The 16,124-nt window shown below is 46.0% G+C and overlaps 1 protein-coding gene across 3 annotated transcripts in view; it reads right to left on the reverse strand.

Annotated features, from left to right (window-relative positions):
- ZBTB17 (zinc finger and BTB domain containing 17) overlaps positions 1-15,292 on the reverse strand; it is a 29,163-nt gene extending 13,871 nt beyond the window's left edge. For 2 of the 3 annotated variants that reach the window (XM_070384977.1, XM_070384979.1), the window contains exons 1-2: positions 15,158-15,292; positions 13,009-13,095 (exon numbers count right to left, since the gene is read on the reverse strand). The gene's annotated coding sequence lies outside the window, so the exon portion shown is untranslated. Of the gene's footprint in view, positions 1-9,624; positions 9,722-13,008; positions 13,096-15,157 lie in introns of all 3 variants that reach the window. The other variant, XM_070384978.1, reaches the window with a different exon arrangement.
- Between the last annotated feature and the right edge of the window lie 832 nt (positions 15,293-16,124).

Genomic DNA, 16,124 nt, shown 5'->3' on the forward strand with positions numbered 1-16,124 from the left:
GCAACTACTGAAGCCCACACAGCCTAGAGCCTGTGCTCTGCAACAAAAGAAGCCACCGCAATGAGAAGCAGCACACTACTACTAGAGGGCAGCCCCCGCTCATCACAACTAGAGAAAAAGCCCACACAGCAATGAAGACCCAACACAGCTAAAAATAAATAAACACAATTTTTTAATTTAAAAATTAATTAAAAATAAAAATAATTAATTTTTAAAATTAATTATAAATAAATAAATAATATATTCATCGCTGGGTGGGCAGACTTCTTGTTTCTTCCTTACAGCTGTTTACAACACCTAGGACCTTGCTCTCAAATCAAGTTGGGGAATAGGCCTGGTATAGAACAGATTTTGGAGAAGGCAATGGCACCCCACTCCAGTACTCTTGCCTGGAAAATCCCACGGACAGAGGAGCCTGGTAGGCTGCAGTCCACGGGGTCGCTAAGAGTCAGACACGACTGAGCGACTTCACTTTCACTTTTCACTTTCACTTTTCACTTTCACTTTTCACTTTCATGTATTGGAGAAGGAAATGGCAACCCACTCCAGTGTTCTTGCCTGGAGAATCCCAGGGACGGGGGAGCCTGGTGGGCTGCCGTCTATGGGGTCGCACAGAGTCAGACACAACTGAAGCGACTTAGCAGCAGCAGCAGAACAGATTTCTGGCCGTGTGGAATATGACTGATTCAAGGTCAAAGTATTGTGTGGACCCTTACAAAATGATCATTGTACTTTTGGTGCTTGCTACTGAAAAACTAACAGATAAAGCCACTATGAAAAGTGAACTCTTAATCACAGTCTTTTAATCACAACAGCAGCAATATGTATTTGAGAATCAGTTCTATGCGTGTGAATGAGAAATCTCCCCTAAAATACAGAAGCTCTGTGGTGCGATACAGCTGCCCATATACTTACTGTACTCCCCTCTGGGGTCCTCCATCCATAAATCAGGAAACAGATATAAACAGAGACTAAACAATCACACACACATTTAATGAGTGCTTACTCTGTGCTCACCTTAGGGGCAGTATTCCCACTTTGAGCCTAGTGGGGAAGACAGATAATAAATCAATACACTACATAATGTCACATACTCAGTGCTGTGAAGAAAACCAAAGAAAGCCGAGGCTATTAACCAGTAAAGGGTCAAGGAGGAGCTCTCTGAGGAGGTGACATTGAAGCAAAGACCTGGATGAAGTGAAGAGCGAGCCATGCCACCATAAGCCTGGGGACAATTACAGACATAAGGAAGGGCAAAAGCAAAGGTCTGGAGACAGACGTTACTTGGCCAAAGGGGCCAGAGTGCCTGAAAAGGGGAAGGGAGCAGGAGGGTGAGAGGCACCAAGGTTGGCAACAGTAGAGGCTGAGATCGCCCAGGGTTTCAGAGGCAAGTCAGGCTTTGGAGTTCCTTCTAAGTAGGCTAGTATGCCCTGGGGGTGCGGTGAGGCTGAGAACAAAAGAGTGACTACAAGGAGGTAAGTGTGATGGACACACGAACACCAGGAGAGAAGCCAGAGAGGAAGGTGGCCTCCAACAAGGTGTAGGCGGAAAGGTGAGAAGTAGTCGGATTAGGGATATGTCTTGGTGACGCCAACAGAAAGGCTGACCAAGTAAGATGTCGGTTGTGAGAAAAGAAAGGAGTCAAGGATGACGCCAAAATTTTTAGCCTGAGAAACTGGCCAAGTGGTGGTGTCATTTACCAAGGTGAGGAATTGATGGTGGGAGTAAAGGATTAGTGAGGGGAAAGCAAGTAGAGAGAGTGGTGAGAAATGCAGGTGGAGGGATAGGCTGGAGGCCACGCCCGTCACGCCAGGACTCAGCCTCATCCCCAGCCCATGGGGGTCATGCCAGATTTAAGCAAGAGGGCCACAGTTAGACTCACATTTCTGAAAGGTCACTCTGGCTGCATGAGTGTGGAGCGGCCGAAAGGGCAAGAGCAGAAGCAGAAAAACAACTCAGGAAGTCCTGCAGCGCTGGTCCCGCAGGACATGAGGAATGGGGCAGTGTTACCCCCAGGCTGGCGCCAGATGAGGCTGACTGGTGCCCAGAACCCAACACACTCACTGTGGGTCTTGCTGAGCAGCATGTGCAAGCAGTCCTCCTGTTGAATATCAGCATCCTTTGAAAGCTTTAAGTATCTCAGCATCCCTTACCATTTAGTACCCAACCCTGCCCGGGAGAAGCTGGGCCATGCTATTTGTCCACCACCACATCCCAGGCTGAGAATTCCGACCTCTTACTCACATTTCAAAGAAAATGCCCACAACTCTGGAGGGACGTACAAGAACCTGGTAACGGAGATGCCCTCACAGCAGCAGGGGAAGGATGGAAAGGAGTTACACTCTTCACTCTTGCATCCTGTCCGGGTTTTTCTGTTTTATTTTACCACTTGTGAATGTTATCGATTAAAATATTAAAACCGAGAAAGAAAAACACAGACGGAAGGAGTGGAGAAAGAAGAAAAGAGAGAAAAAAAATGTCCACAAAGTCAGAGCTTCTTCACTTTCTCTTAACCATAACCTTTCAGACATTTTCTGCAAGACCTGGTGACTGAAAACTTCTCAAAAGCAAAAAATTTCTCATAAGGGAAATGGAACATTATGGTAATTTGCACAAAGACTGTATCACTTGGGAAAACTTGATAAGCAAAAATTCCTTAAAGGGACAAAATGGAAAATCCCCAAGAAGAGCAGCTGGTGGCCTTTTCCAGACTCGGATGAACCCCTCTGACTCTGCGACGGCCCTGAAGGCCTCTCCCGGGAGTCACACACACAATTCAGCACGCGACTTCAGGGAGCTGGCTCCACCGACCCGGTTAGAACTCCTGCCTTGGAATCCAGCCAAAGCTAGTCAAGTCCCTCGGGCAAGACTACTTAAATCTCTGCACCTCAGTTTCCTTTCTGTGAAACAGGGATGGTACTAAAAGTGTCCACTTCACAAAGCTGCTGTTGGCCATCACTGTTATTATACATAAACCCAGGCCAGCAACATCAATCTGTAACAGGAAAGCGGGGAACGCAACGCTCGCCTCCCTTCCCTATTGTCTAAAAACGGACATAGGGACTTCCCTGGTGGTCTAGTAGCTAAGATTCCGTGCTCCCAATGCAGGGGGCCAAGTTTGATCCCTGGTCATGGAACTAGATCACACATGCCACAACTAACAATTTGCATGCTGCAATAAAACATCCTGTGTGCTTCAATTAAGACTCGGCGCAGCCAAATAAAAATTTTTTTAAATAAATTTAAAATAATAAAAACAAAAATGGATGTAAAATCTCATCAGTAAGCCAGGTACCCATGAGAGATAAAGCTTCAACCTGAAAAAAGATCAGAAAAGGGCCCTGCAAACTGCAATACTTCTTCTACTCAATAGTAACCAGAAGGCAAGGCACAGGTACTTTGTACTTAACAACAAAAGCCACCTTGTTTTCTACAAAGAACATGATGATTTTGGAGGAGCAAAGCAGCTTTCATCGAGAAAGAAGATAAAACATAACAATTCCAAAGTAAGGATTAGTCGTCCCATGATACTAGTTAAGACCAAGAATCCAAAATAAAGAAAGAAGTAAGTTGAATACTATTAATAATTACTGGACTTCTGTGGTGGCTCAGAGGTTAAAGCGTCTGCCTGCAATGAAGGAGACCTGGGTTCAATCCCTGGGTCGGGAAGATCCCCTGGAGAAGGAAATGGCAACCCACTCCAGTATTCAATCCAATAATTACTAGGAGGTAGATGTATGTACCAATGTAACACGTGATTTTCATGTGACTGACTTTTTCTGGGTTTGTTTTCTCATTAGGATTAGTGACTTCGAAGGTCCCTTCTACTGTTCAGATTTAATAAATGTTGAGTAAACGATTTCATTAATAAGACTGAAGATTACAAATGCATGCATTTGAAGTATAACAGATACCATGTGAATGACAATAAAAATGACATATTTACCTAGCACCTAGTTTTTTTTTTTTTTTAATCTAAAACTTTACTTATATTGGAAATAAGATTTCCAACTAGGAACAGGAACCATATAGGACATGAACATCAACTATGAACTATATACTTGGACTTCCCTGACAGCTCAGTTGGTAAAGAATCCGCCTGCAACTCAGGAGACTCTAGTATGATTCCTGGGTCAGGAAGATCCACTGGAAAAGGGATACGCTACCCACTCCAGTATTCTTGGGCTTCCCTTGTGGCTCAGCTGGTAAAGAATCCACCTGCAATGTGGGAGACCCGGGTTCAGTCCCTGGGTTGGGAAGATCCCCTGGAGAAGGGAAAGGTGACATGAACATCAACTATGAACTATATACTAATATCTATGACCTATATAAGCTGACCTCAAACTGTACATTCACTATTCCATATAGGATTAAACTGAAGTTAATATTTGGTAAAACTTGACTGGGAAAAACTAAGAGTAAGGATATTTTAGAGAAGTATTTTCAGACACCTCAAAAACTTAAGACAGGCCTGGACAAAAAGTGGCCAAGAATTCAGTGCCTCTACTTCTAAGGATTTCTTCAAACTGTTAGGCTCCTCAGATGCAGATGCTGAGTGCTGCTCCAGAAGACAGCGATGTTTGGACTGCAGCCCTGGGAGGATAAGAAGCAGCTCACCCCGAGCTGGCCCTGAAGAAACAGTGCAGCTGGCCTCCTGCCCCTCCACCCAGCACCTGCAGCAGCATGAATCAGCAAAGCTGCTGGAAGCCTTTTAACGAATGACTTGCAACCCTGGTGGTTTTTCAGCCAGCCCCTTTTGAAGTGCAAGCTTCTGAGAGAAACTTAGAAACCACCCTAAGCACTGCCTGGTTGCTGGTCTGAGGGCAGGTAGGGCAAGAGACAGATAGAGACACAGAAAGAGAGACAGACAGAGCACCTGCAAGGCCATGTAAGGAGGCAGGTCAGTCCCAAGGGGCCACTTAATGGGACCATGATGAGAAAGCGACGGTACCCGAACTTAATTCTTAAGGGCATGAAAGACAGGTCAGAAACCTAAATGTTCTGTCTCATTCACATTTCTACCCTTATATTCTCAACTTCCCAAATGCAAATATAAACTGGGGGGAAAATATTTACAGCCTATATGGGAAATAAGGGTTAGGAGTCCCAAAATATAAAGAACTTTAATCAAATGAAAACATATGTCCACACAAAGCTTGTAGACAAATGTTCACAGCAGCATTATTCAGAACAGTCAAAAGGTCAAAGCAGGACTTCCCTGGTCATCCAGAGGTCAAGAATCCACCTGCCAATGCAGGGGACACAGGTTCGCTCTCTGGTCTAGAAAGATTACACATGCTGTGGGACCGCCAAGCCTGTGCACCACAACTACGGAGCCCATGTGCTGCAACTCCTGAAGCCCACATGTCCCAGAGCCCATGCGCCACAGGAGAAGCCGCTGCAATGAGGAGCCTGCACAGCAACTACAGAGTAGTCCCTGCTCGCTGCAACCAGAGGAAGCCACGTGCAGCCACGAAGACTTAGCACAGTCAAAAATTAACTTTTTAAAAAAGGTCACAACAGTCCAAATGTCCATCAACTAATGAATAAGTAAATAAAATGCAGCATGCAGAAAATTATTTGATAATAAGAAAGTACTGATACGTGCTACAATTTGAATTGGACCTTGAAAATATCGTGCTATGTGAAAGAAGCCAGACACAAAAGACTAAAATGCATGATTCCATTTATACAAAATGCCTAGAATACGCAAATCCATAATGATAGAAATGGTTGCTTTGGGCTGGGGGAGACAGAGGTAAATGGGGAATGACTGCTAATGGGTGGCAGGTGTCTCCTGGGGATGATGACAATGTTCTGGTTGTGACAGTTGCACAACTCTGTGAATAAACTAAAAGCCACTGAATTGTGCACTTAAAATAGGTGAATTGTATGGTATGTGACTATCTCAATAAAGCTGTTATTAAAAATTAAACAGCAAGAAAAAAATCTTCTAACAGAAAAACAAGCCAAAGAAATGAACAGGAAATTCACAAATGGTGGCAAAGATCGAAAAGACTGAGTTTCTACTCTGGTCCAGAGCATGTCCCCAGCGAGCAGGAGCAGAAAGTGGTACACTGTGTCAGGCTGCAGCCTGTCAACACCAATGCAGATTCTAAATGTGCTCATCGGTTAGGTACAAATTAAAAATGCCTAGATATGAGTAACTGACCAGAGAGCCCACCATGCGGAGGCTACGATTTCCCAGCCTGATGGGGTATTACCCAGCTGTAAGGAAATAGTGACTCCTGGTAAAGGACTGTGGGACTGGGTCCAGAGAAAACAGAGCTGTGCTAATAATAAGTCCCACTATCCTGAACACTTGAGGGGAGGTTACTGGCAAGAGAAATACTTGGCTCGCTATTTCCCAAGGGCAGTGACACGTGGGGCGCACAAGTCCAACAGCAGCCACTAGGGAGAAACTGGAATAGCTGCCGGGGCAACCTGCCTGCAGAGTGTTTCCTACATATACAGCCTCATCAAATGTTCACACTAATTCTTTGGGAGAGTAGTAATATGATCACCCTCACTGTGCAGATGAGCAAAATAAGGCTTAGAGAAGTTGTCATTCCATCCAGGTCTCAATGACATGGCCCGGATCCAAGGCCAAAGCCCACCACGCTCTCTGAGGTGTGCTCTTTTCACTTTAAACAGGGACAAAACGCCCATGGACAGACACGGCACTCTTCACTCACTGGATCCTCAGTCTGTCCCAAAAGGGCAAATTCTCGGCCATTAACTGGCAACTCCCTTTCTTTACACTAATTAGTGTTACAAAACATGTTATATATTTTTTCAAAAAGTCAGAAATGAGTGGTGTTAAGTCTTAGTTCTGATCTTCAGTTTGCAACTGCCAAATGAAACATAAAATTGAAACTCTGAAGCATCTTAATTTCTGAAAGCATGGCACACCAGGGAGGGGCTTCCCTGATGGTTCAGTGGTAAAGAATCCACCTGCCAACGCAGGAGACCTGGGTTTGCTCCCTGGGTCAAGAAGATCCCCTGGAGAAGGAAAATAGCAACTCACCCCAATATTCTTGCTGGGGAAATCCCATGGACAGAGGAGCCTGGCGGGCAGTCCATGGGGTCATAAAAGAGTCAGACATAAATTAGCAAGTAAACAACAACACAGCATACCAGGTACCCCGACTGACTCTCACGACACAGGGCTACAAATGCTGAAGAAAAACTGTATGACATCTGTTAAAATGCATCAAAGAACTGGCAAATCAACAAGGAAGACTGACAGGTCAAACAAACTTAAGCAAAGGCTGGAATTCAGATAGCAAGCGGAGCTTTGAGGGTGAGCAGCAAGGGCATCTGCAGAACTGGGCAAGCTCAAGTTCTCCCCCTGTCCCCAAAAAGGGAGGTCCCTCCAGAATAAAGCTGGGTCCCAAAGGGTTATATCTTAGTGGAAAGAAAATGGCACAGAAAACAGCCCATATCAAATCAAGGCACCAGATGGAGAGGTGTACAATTCCTCTGGGAGAGTCTGTAACCACTAGATGGCCCCCCATGGACTACAGCCCAAAGTCATACACTGTAAAAGATACATGAAGGTAGATAAAAAGTGATCCCAAAATGAAAGTATTTGATGCAAGGAGGGAGGACCAACTAAAATAGTAAATAAGAAATAAGTGTATCTAGGGTCTTCCCTGGTGGTCCAGTAGTCAAGAATCTGTCTGGCAATGCAAGAGTCACCGGTTCGATCCCCAGTCTGGGAAGACCCCACATGCCACAGAGCAGCTGAGCCGGGGCACCACAATGACTTAGCTCATGGGCCTAGTGCCTGCGCTCAGCAGCAACAGAAGCGGCCACAGGAAGAGCAACCCCTGCTCACCACAACCAGAGAGAGTCCATGCAGCAGCCAAGACCCAGCACAACCAAAACATAAAAGAGCCAAACTACACACCCATGGAATAAAAGCTGAGGAGGGAGTATCAGGAACTAAAGTGTGATAAGGCCCTAACTGCTTGGGAGAAAAGTGCAAAGACACTGACTAAAGTTTCCCTGGTAGCTCAGTTGATAAAGAATCTACCTGCTATGCAGGAGACCCCGTTTTGATTCCTGGGTCAGGAAGATCTGCTGGAGAAGGGATAGGCTACCCACTCCAGTATTCTTGGGCTTCCCTTGGGGCTTAGCTGGTAAAGAATCCACCTGCAATGCGGGAGACCTGGGTTTGATCCCTGGGTTGGAAAGATTGCCTGGGGAAGGGAATGGCTACCGACTCCAGTATTCTGGCCTGGAGAATTCCGTGGACTGTATAGTTCATGGGGTTGCAAAGAGTCGGACACAACTGAGCGAACTTCACTTCACAAAATCAGAAACTGGCAAGTCATGTAAATTGAGAGATATGCCATGTTCATGAATCAGAAGATCAATGTCATATAAACATCACCTCTATCCAATCTGACATGTAATAAATTCAATTCTAATAAAATTCAAAGTGATTCTAATAAAAGACTCCAACAATTTTTATGGAATTTGATAAACATAATCCAAAATGAAGACAGTAGAAAGCCAAAACCTTACCAGATACCAAGAATTGTTATATAAGAACTGAGAGGGACTTTCCTGGTGGCCCAGTGGCTTAAGACTCCCGCTCCCAATGCAGGGAACCTGGGTTCAATCCTTCGTCAGGGAACTAGATCCCACATGCTGTAACTAAGAGTTTGTAAGCTGCAAGTAAAGATCCCGTGTGCCACAACTAGAAGATCAGAGATTCTGTGCGCTGCATCTAAGACCTGGTGCAGCCAAATAAATAAACAAAAAATAGAAAAAAGTAAAAGAACTGAGAAATTAAATCGGTGGGATATTGGCACACAGACAGAGAGAGATGGTGAAGAGCCCAGAAATAGACCCACACATGTGTGGACACTTGATGTATGATAGTGGTTACTGGTGACTTTAAAGATCCACAAAAAAGCAATGTATTTTTCAATACATAGTACAGGCTTAATCTGATGTGCTTATTTAAAAAAAGGAAAAAATTATCTCCTATCTCAAACCATATACAAAAATTATTATGAACAGACTAAAGACTTTAGAGTAAAAGGTTAAGAATCATAAAACATTTGGAAGACAATACATGGGGAAATATCTTTATAAACTTGAAGCAGGGAGGAAGTTCTTAAAAAGAAATAAGTGCAAACTATTAAGAAAAAGTTAATAAATGACATTAAAACTAAGAATTTCTGTTCATTAAAAAAACTAGAGTGACAAGACAAGCCACAAACTGGAAGTGGATAGTTTCAACACATCTAACTGACAAAAGATTAATATCAAAACAAAAAAAAGGGAGAAAAAAAGTCTCCATATAATAAAAAGACAACTCAATAAAACAATGAGCAAAAAGGTTTAAGCCATTTTTTCAGAGAAGCTGAAAGCTGAATGATCCATTAGTGCATGAAGAGATGCTCAACTCACTAAAATCCATGAAGATGCAAATCAAAACCACGTGAGGTATCACTGAGCTTCCAACAGATTAGTAAAAAGTTTTAAATCTGATGATACTATTGTTCGGAGGATGTGAAGCAGGCAGAATTGTCAGCTGAGTAAACTGGGGAAACCACTCTGGAAACAACTTGGTATTACTGTATTTAGTCAAACTGAAGATGCACATACCCTAGGATTCAGTCCTCCTCCATGGGGTGTATCCTGACAGGCTGCACACACGTGCCCCAGGAACGGTCACAGTATCACTGTCTGTCTCAGCAAAATACTGAAAACAAACGTCCATCAACAATAGAAAGGATGCGTAAATTCTCATACAACAGGACACAACTCACCAGTGAAAACTAAACACACCTATATGCAACACGGATTAACCTCAAGAACATGTGTTAAGCAAAAAATTTAGATCACTGAGAAAAACAAGATGATGTACTGAGTCCAAAATCAGGCAAAATTAAATAATGACATTGTTTAGCACCATAAACACATGCGGTAAAACTATAAAGAAAAGCAAGAGATGGGAATTCCCTGGCGATCCAGTGGTTAAGACTTCGCACTTGCAGCGCTATGGCCTGGATTCAATCCCTGGTCAGGGAACTAAGATCCCACAAGCCATGGGGCCAAAAAAGAAAAAACACCAAAAGAAAAAAGAAAAGCAAAGCATGAACACAGTAAAAGCCAAATCCAGTGATTACGCTGGGGTGGGACTGGGACAGGATCAGGGAGGGGCACTTCAAAGGTAATGGGAACATTCTTTAGTGTCAAGGAGGTGATGGGTATATGGGTGTTCCTTGTATGCTTATCCTTCAGGTGGTATATATTCTTTTGTATCTATTCAATATTTAACAAGACAACTTACAAAATTAAACAATGTTATTTCTGACTTTAAGCCATGATTTGAAGCATTAACTTGGGCAGCTGACTTGAGTTACACTCAACCAGGAAAGTCCCTGACAGGGGCCCACCCAGCCCTGAGACTACAGAAATGAGAAATGCTTCACCACCCAGGCTCCTGAGCTGGAGACAACTTCCCACTGGGCCCTGGAGCCTTCCACTCAGGACAGGAAAGGTACTGCTTAAATGAATCAGGTCAGGAGAGGAAGTGGGGTGGGTGGGGTAGGGGGAACAGGTTCTACTGCCAGACCTTTTAAGACCAGAAGCTGAGTACATTTTTGATGTGACAATGAACCCACCAAGGCTGCTTTCAGGCTGGGTCCAGACTCTCAGCAGGAACTGCCACCTCTGAGGCTCTGCATGCTGCTCTTTAGAAACGAGTGAGCAACTCTCAACTCTAACCATGCCCTCCGCTTCCTTCCTTTGAAGCTCAAGGCTGATCTCTCCAATTCCTACCAAGCAGGTGTGAATGTAAGAGCCCTGGCTTTCTGTATGCATCTGTGACTACATCACTGAGGTCAACCGTAGGTAGCCCTCAGACTGTTAAGCTACTGATAGCCATGAGGACCTCTAAGAGTGCCAGACACCTATGCTGACACTGAACATACACGTGGAGCAACTGCTAAAAGCACTTGGTGCTAAAACGCCTACTCTTTGTGACCTCTATTATTTCAATCATTTAAAAATGTGGCTGGCAGAAGAAGTAGATTTTGGTAAATCATGGTCTCTAGGACAATATGCTTTGTGCACAAAATGTACTTGGGAGTTTTTTGCTTCCTGTGAGGTTGGAGTCCTGCCCTTTGGTGGTGTCCGTTACCCTGCCAGACACCAGGTCTGAGAACCTTTGAGCCATCCGTGTGGCACCATCCCTGGGGGAATTCCAGGGCAGTAGAGAGTGGACACCTGGTCTTTTTTGTGGCAAACTGTTCAAACTGGAGCTCTGCCCACAGAGGCTGCCCTTTTGGCATTCTAGACTGAAGGCTCAGTTTTCGTGCAACAAAATCAAGCCACCTGACACTTTAAAATGTCTTTCCTATATATACATACAGGCATGCATGTGCAAAGAAGGGCCCGGGCACAAGGACACACAGACACGGTTAACAGTCATCTGGAACAGGAACCGGGTCAGACATAAGAGGGTCACTTACTTTCCTATACTAAGCATTTTTTTCTTCCTCAACTCTGCACTTTCTTGACCCTCGTAGGAGGTTGTTGTTAGGTCATCCTCTCCTAATTAACACATAGTAACACTAGATACCAACTGTGGACTCAAAGACTAGATAAAGCATTTTACATGCATTACCTCATTAATAATTCCACCCAATAAAGCTGGCGTGAGGTCATCATTATTCCCACTACAAACCCGAGGAAACGGAGGCTTAGAGAGGTCAAGTACTCTGTCCAAAGGCACACAGCTAGTAAGTGTAAGGACCAGGTATGTTAGGCTCAAGTATCTTTGACTTAGAAGTTCATGCTTCTAACCAGCACCCCATAACCCAGAAATTCTGTTTTTTGTTGTCTAGTTGCTCTGTTGTGTCTGACTCTTTGCAACCCCATGGACTGTAGCCCGCCAAGCTCCTCTGTCCATGGGATTCTCAGGCAGGAATCCTGGAGTAGTATTGCCATCTCCTTCTCCAGAGGATCTTCCTGACCCAGGGATTGATCCCATGTCTCCTGCATTGGCAGGTGGATTCTTTACCACTGAGCCACCTAGGAAGCCCATACTGTGATTACCCATGTGGCTAAGAGCGCCTTGATCCCGGGATCCATCTCCCTCATATGCACACCCTGAGCCCCCAGTGCAGTGTCTGACACAGCAGGCACAAAAAACAGTGACTGTGTAAGCAAGCCTGGACTCCCTGGACCCAAGCAACACGAACGATCCAAAGCCAGAGGAGCCTGCCTTAGGGGGCCAGGGGGCCAGGGGGCCAGGGAACACACCCCACCCTGTTCCAACAGTGAGTGGCCTTCCCTCAGGCCTAACCATCAGAGGCAGCAATCCAGTCACACTGGGAACAGAACAGGTTCTCTCAGCCAGCCTTCCCTCCAGCATTGGAACAGTCCTGATTCCTCCTTGGGTTGTACACCAGAGGCTGGGGTTTGGAGACACATTGTACAAAAATATGTATCTTTAAACATTAGAACCTTAAAAGGAATGGGTATGTGCTCCCTACTCTGTCTTTCCCTCTCTGCCATATGGAATGCATACACAATGGCAGGATCCAGAGCAGCCTGCTCAGACCATGAGATGGAAGCCTTTGAGCAAGAAGAGCCACATGATCAATGGAACCCTGCTTCTGGATGACTGCAGAACAGACTGAGCTACTCTCACAGTTCTGGACTGCCTACTCCCAGACTGTTAAGGGACAGGAATAAACTTCTATTTCCTTTCAGCCACTACATTTTGGAGCATTTTAGATTGTACTTAATTAAAACAAGGTGTGAACGCTGCCCAGGGATTAATCTAGCATGATCTTTGTCAGTAAAATGACAACAATGTTATCAACATTCTCCTAACCAAACTAACTAGGATTTTGTCATTACTGTACACTTTTAAAGAAAAAGTTGTCTCAAAAGGGTGAGTTGAAGCACGCTGTGCCTAGAGAAGAAGGACAAACTGACCTCCTGGATTGTTTCATCTTTGAGTCTTAACAAACTTACCTCAGATTTCCAAGTAGCCCAGGCTACTCTGTTCCAACAGTTTGTCTGGGGAAACTCCAGCTTGGCTCTCCTCCTCCAGCTCATTACCTGAATCAAAGACCAAACAGAAAATCTGATGAGAACCTGCAGGATTCTAAGAGCTGCTCTTGTATCCACCAAATACAGGCAAATACAGAGCACTGAGCACTAAGTCTGGCACAAAGGCAGTGCTCAATAAATGTTACACTGGATTGTGACTGGGCTGCTGCAGGCCAGACCCTGTGCTGGACAGCTGGGACACAAAGATGAATAAACCTAGTCCCAGTCCCTACTCTCAGGAAAGCCCCCTACACTCAGGAAAGCCCCCTACACTCGGGAAAGCCTGCTGATCAAAAGACATAACACAAGATTGATAAGCAAAAGCAATGAGGCTGTGCCCAAGTAGTCTTACTGCACTAGCATTCCCCAGGGATGTCCCAGAAACCATGCTTCTCACTCCAGACCCTCACCCAGGTGACACATCCCTTCCCATAACTGTCATGACTTTTGATGGATGCTAGATCACCAATGGACAGTTCCACTTGAAAGTTTTACAGGCACTAACCACAGACATATTCAAAACAAAATATATCTTCTCTTCTTAAATCCCCTCCCTATCCTGTTCCCTATCCCACTGAGCAGCATCGCCATCCACCAGTCAAAAATTCAGAGCCAACCCTGACCTCTCCCCCAGCCCCTAAATCCCCCATCTAAGTCATCACCAACTTTGGTTAAGTCTACCGCCAACACATCTCTCCCCACCTTCTGCCTCTTATCTAACTCAAGGCCATGGTCATCTCTCACCTCCACAGTTCTAGTAGCCTCTTAACTGGCCTCCAGGCCCATTCCCTTTAATACAGTCTTCACTAGCATGATCTTTCTAATCCACAAATCTGATTCTTAAATGTGTTCTCATTAACTAAAATTGCAAGTCCACAGCTAGGTTTAAAAACTTCCCTAGGGGAGATTCCACTACAGGATCCGTGGTTGGGGAACTAAGGATGCCTCTTGTCCCATGGCTGCTTTCCCTCCCCAAACAAGACCCCGGAGGACCAAACCATACACTAGTGTCTTTCATCTCTGTCCCTAGGCAGCTTTCTCACACCTTCCATCTTCAGCTGAGAACACTCTTCCCCTTCTCTGCCTGCACTCTCCAAGAATCCTCCAGTTCTGTTTCCTGGGGAACAGAAGCCTTCCTGGATTTGCCTAAACTGAGTGAGGTGCCTCTACTCAGTGTTTCCAGTGTTTTCTGCTTTTTTTCCATCATATCAGAATTGCCTACATTGCAGTATGTCTCCCACTTGAGTTTCTGAGCTTTGGGTGATGATGATTATACAAAAAATAACAGCAACAAGCACACACAGCATTTACTTTGTGCCAGCAGGCCTTCTTAGCACTTTACACCGATTACCTCATTTAACCTTTATAATCGTTTTAGGAGGCAGATTTTATTCTCAACCATGCTTTAAGGATAAGAAAACCGAGGCACGAGGCGAGGAACCAACGTGCCTAAGGACACAGTTGGCAAGCACCAAGACAGGATTCAAATCCGGCTGCTTGGCTCCACAGCCTACACTTTTTAACCACTCACTCTATCCTCTGAACACATCAGGAGTTGAACCACCGTCTGTGGAACGAATGAATGAATGAAGGGATCTCATACAGGGGCAGTATCGGTCTCCACCACGACAAACTCCTTCTAGGCCCTCACAGGCATGTGTCCTCCAGCCCCGCCGGCCAAAGTGAGCTGCGCTGGCACCCCGCCACCTCGCGGCCTCAGAACGCCCACCCGCCGCGGCACGCGGGGTCAAGGGGCGGTGACAGCCGGGCAGCGGGGGCGGAGATGCTACCAGCTGGGGTGTCACCCAGCCCGGAGGCGACTCGCGCTCCCTCGCCGGGACGGCGAGTCCAGTCCGCCCGCCCACTATCCGCCCGCTCGCCGGGCAGCGCCCCCCTACCCATTTGTCCTGCACCCTCATGTGCGGGGTCCCCTCAGTCCGGGTTCCCGTCCCAGTCCACTTCCCTCCCCTCCCCCACACAACCGTCCCCGGCGTCCCGCCGCGTCCCATCCTCCGCCGCCTCCGCCCGACTCCTGGGACTCCCCCGGCCCCGGGTGCTTGCTGACCCTCACCTGCCATGTCCTGGACCCCACCACAGAAGGAGGTGCATCACGGCCGCGAGAAGGCCGGGGACGGCACTTCAGAGCAGACAAAGGGCGCCGCCATGTTAGACTCGGGCGGAACCGACCTCGCTGGCTTCCCGGCTGCAACTTCCGGCGCATGCGCAGTGCCCGTCCTAGGCGTAGTTCGCGGACTGGCGCATGCGCATAGTACTCCAGAAGTTCTGTAAAACAGTTCTGTGCACTTAGAAATTCTCTCATTGTAACCTTTCCTTGATTTTCTGTTTCAAATGTAAAAGTAACAGCTTCTACGTATTCAGCGCTTCCTGTGTGCCAGGCACTGTGTTAACCACATTACGCGCATTATCTCAAGTCCTCTCACCATCATACGATAATATTTTTCTCCCACTTTTGAAGAAGGGAAAACGGAGTTTCAGGGTAATTGAATTGCCCGTTGTCACGCGTCTTAGAAGTGGTGAAGCAGAGATGTGAATGAACCTAGTTGTGGCATCAAAGCTGTAGGACCACAGTTATGTTTTTCTACCTTCTGAGTTACACGTATACTCCTTTCCCTGTTTAGGGGATATCCAGGATTCAGTTCCAGAGAAGGCAATGGCACCCCACTCCAGTACTCGTGCCTGGGAAAGCCCATGGATGGAGGAGCCTGATAGGCTGCAGTCCATGGGGTCGCTAAGAGTCAGACATGACTGAGCGACTTCACTTTCACTTTTCACTTTCATGCGTTGGAGAAGGAAATGGCAACCCACTCCAGTGTTCTTGCCTGGAGAATCCCAGGGACGGGGGAGCCTGGTAGGCTGAAGTCTATGGGGTCGCACAGAGTCGGACACGACTGAAGTGACTTAGCAGCAGGATTCAGTTCAGTCGCTCAGTCGTGTCCAACTCTTTGCAACCCCATGAACCTCAGCACTCCAGGCCTCCCTGTCCATCACCAACTCTTGGAGTCCACCCAAACCCATGT

Source organism: Bos mutus, chromosome 16 (genome assembly GCF_027580195.1).
Source record: "Bos mutus isolate GX-2022 chromosome 16, NWIPB_WYAK_1.1, whole genome shotgun sequence".
Lineage (NCBI taxonomy): Eukaryota > Metazoa > Chordata > Mammalia > Artiodactyla > Bovidae > Bos > Bos mutus.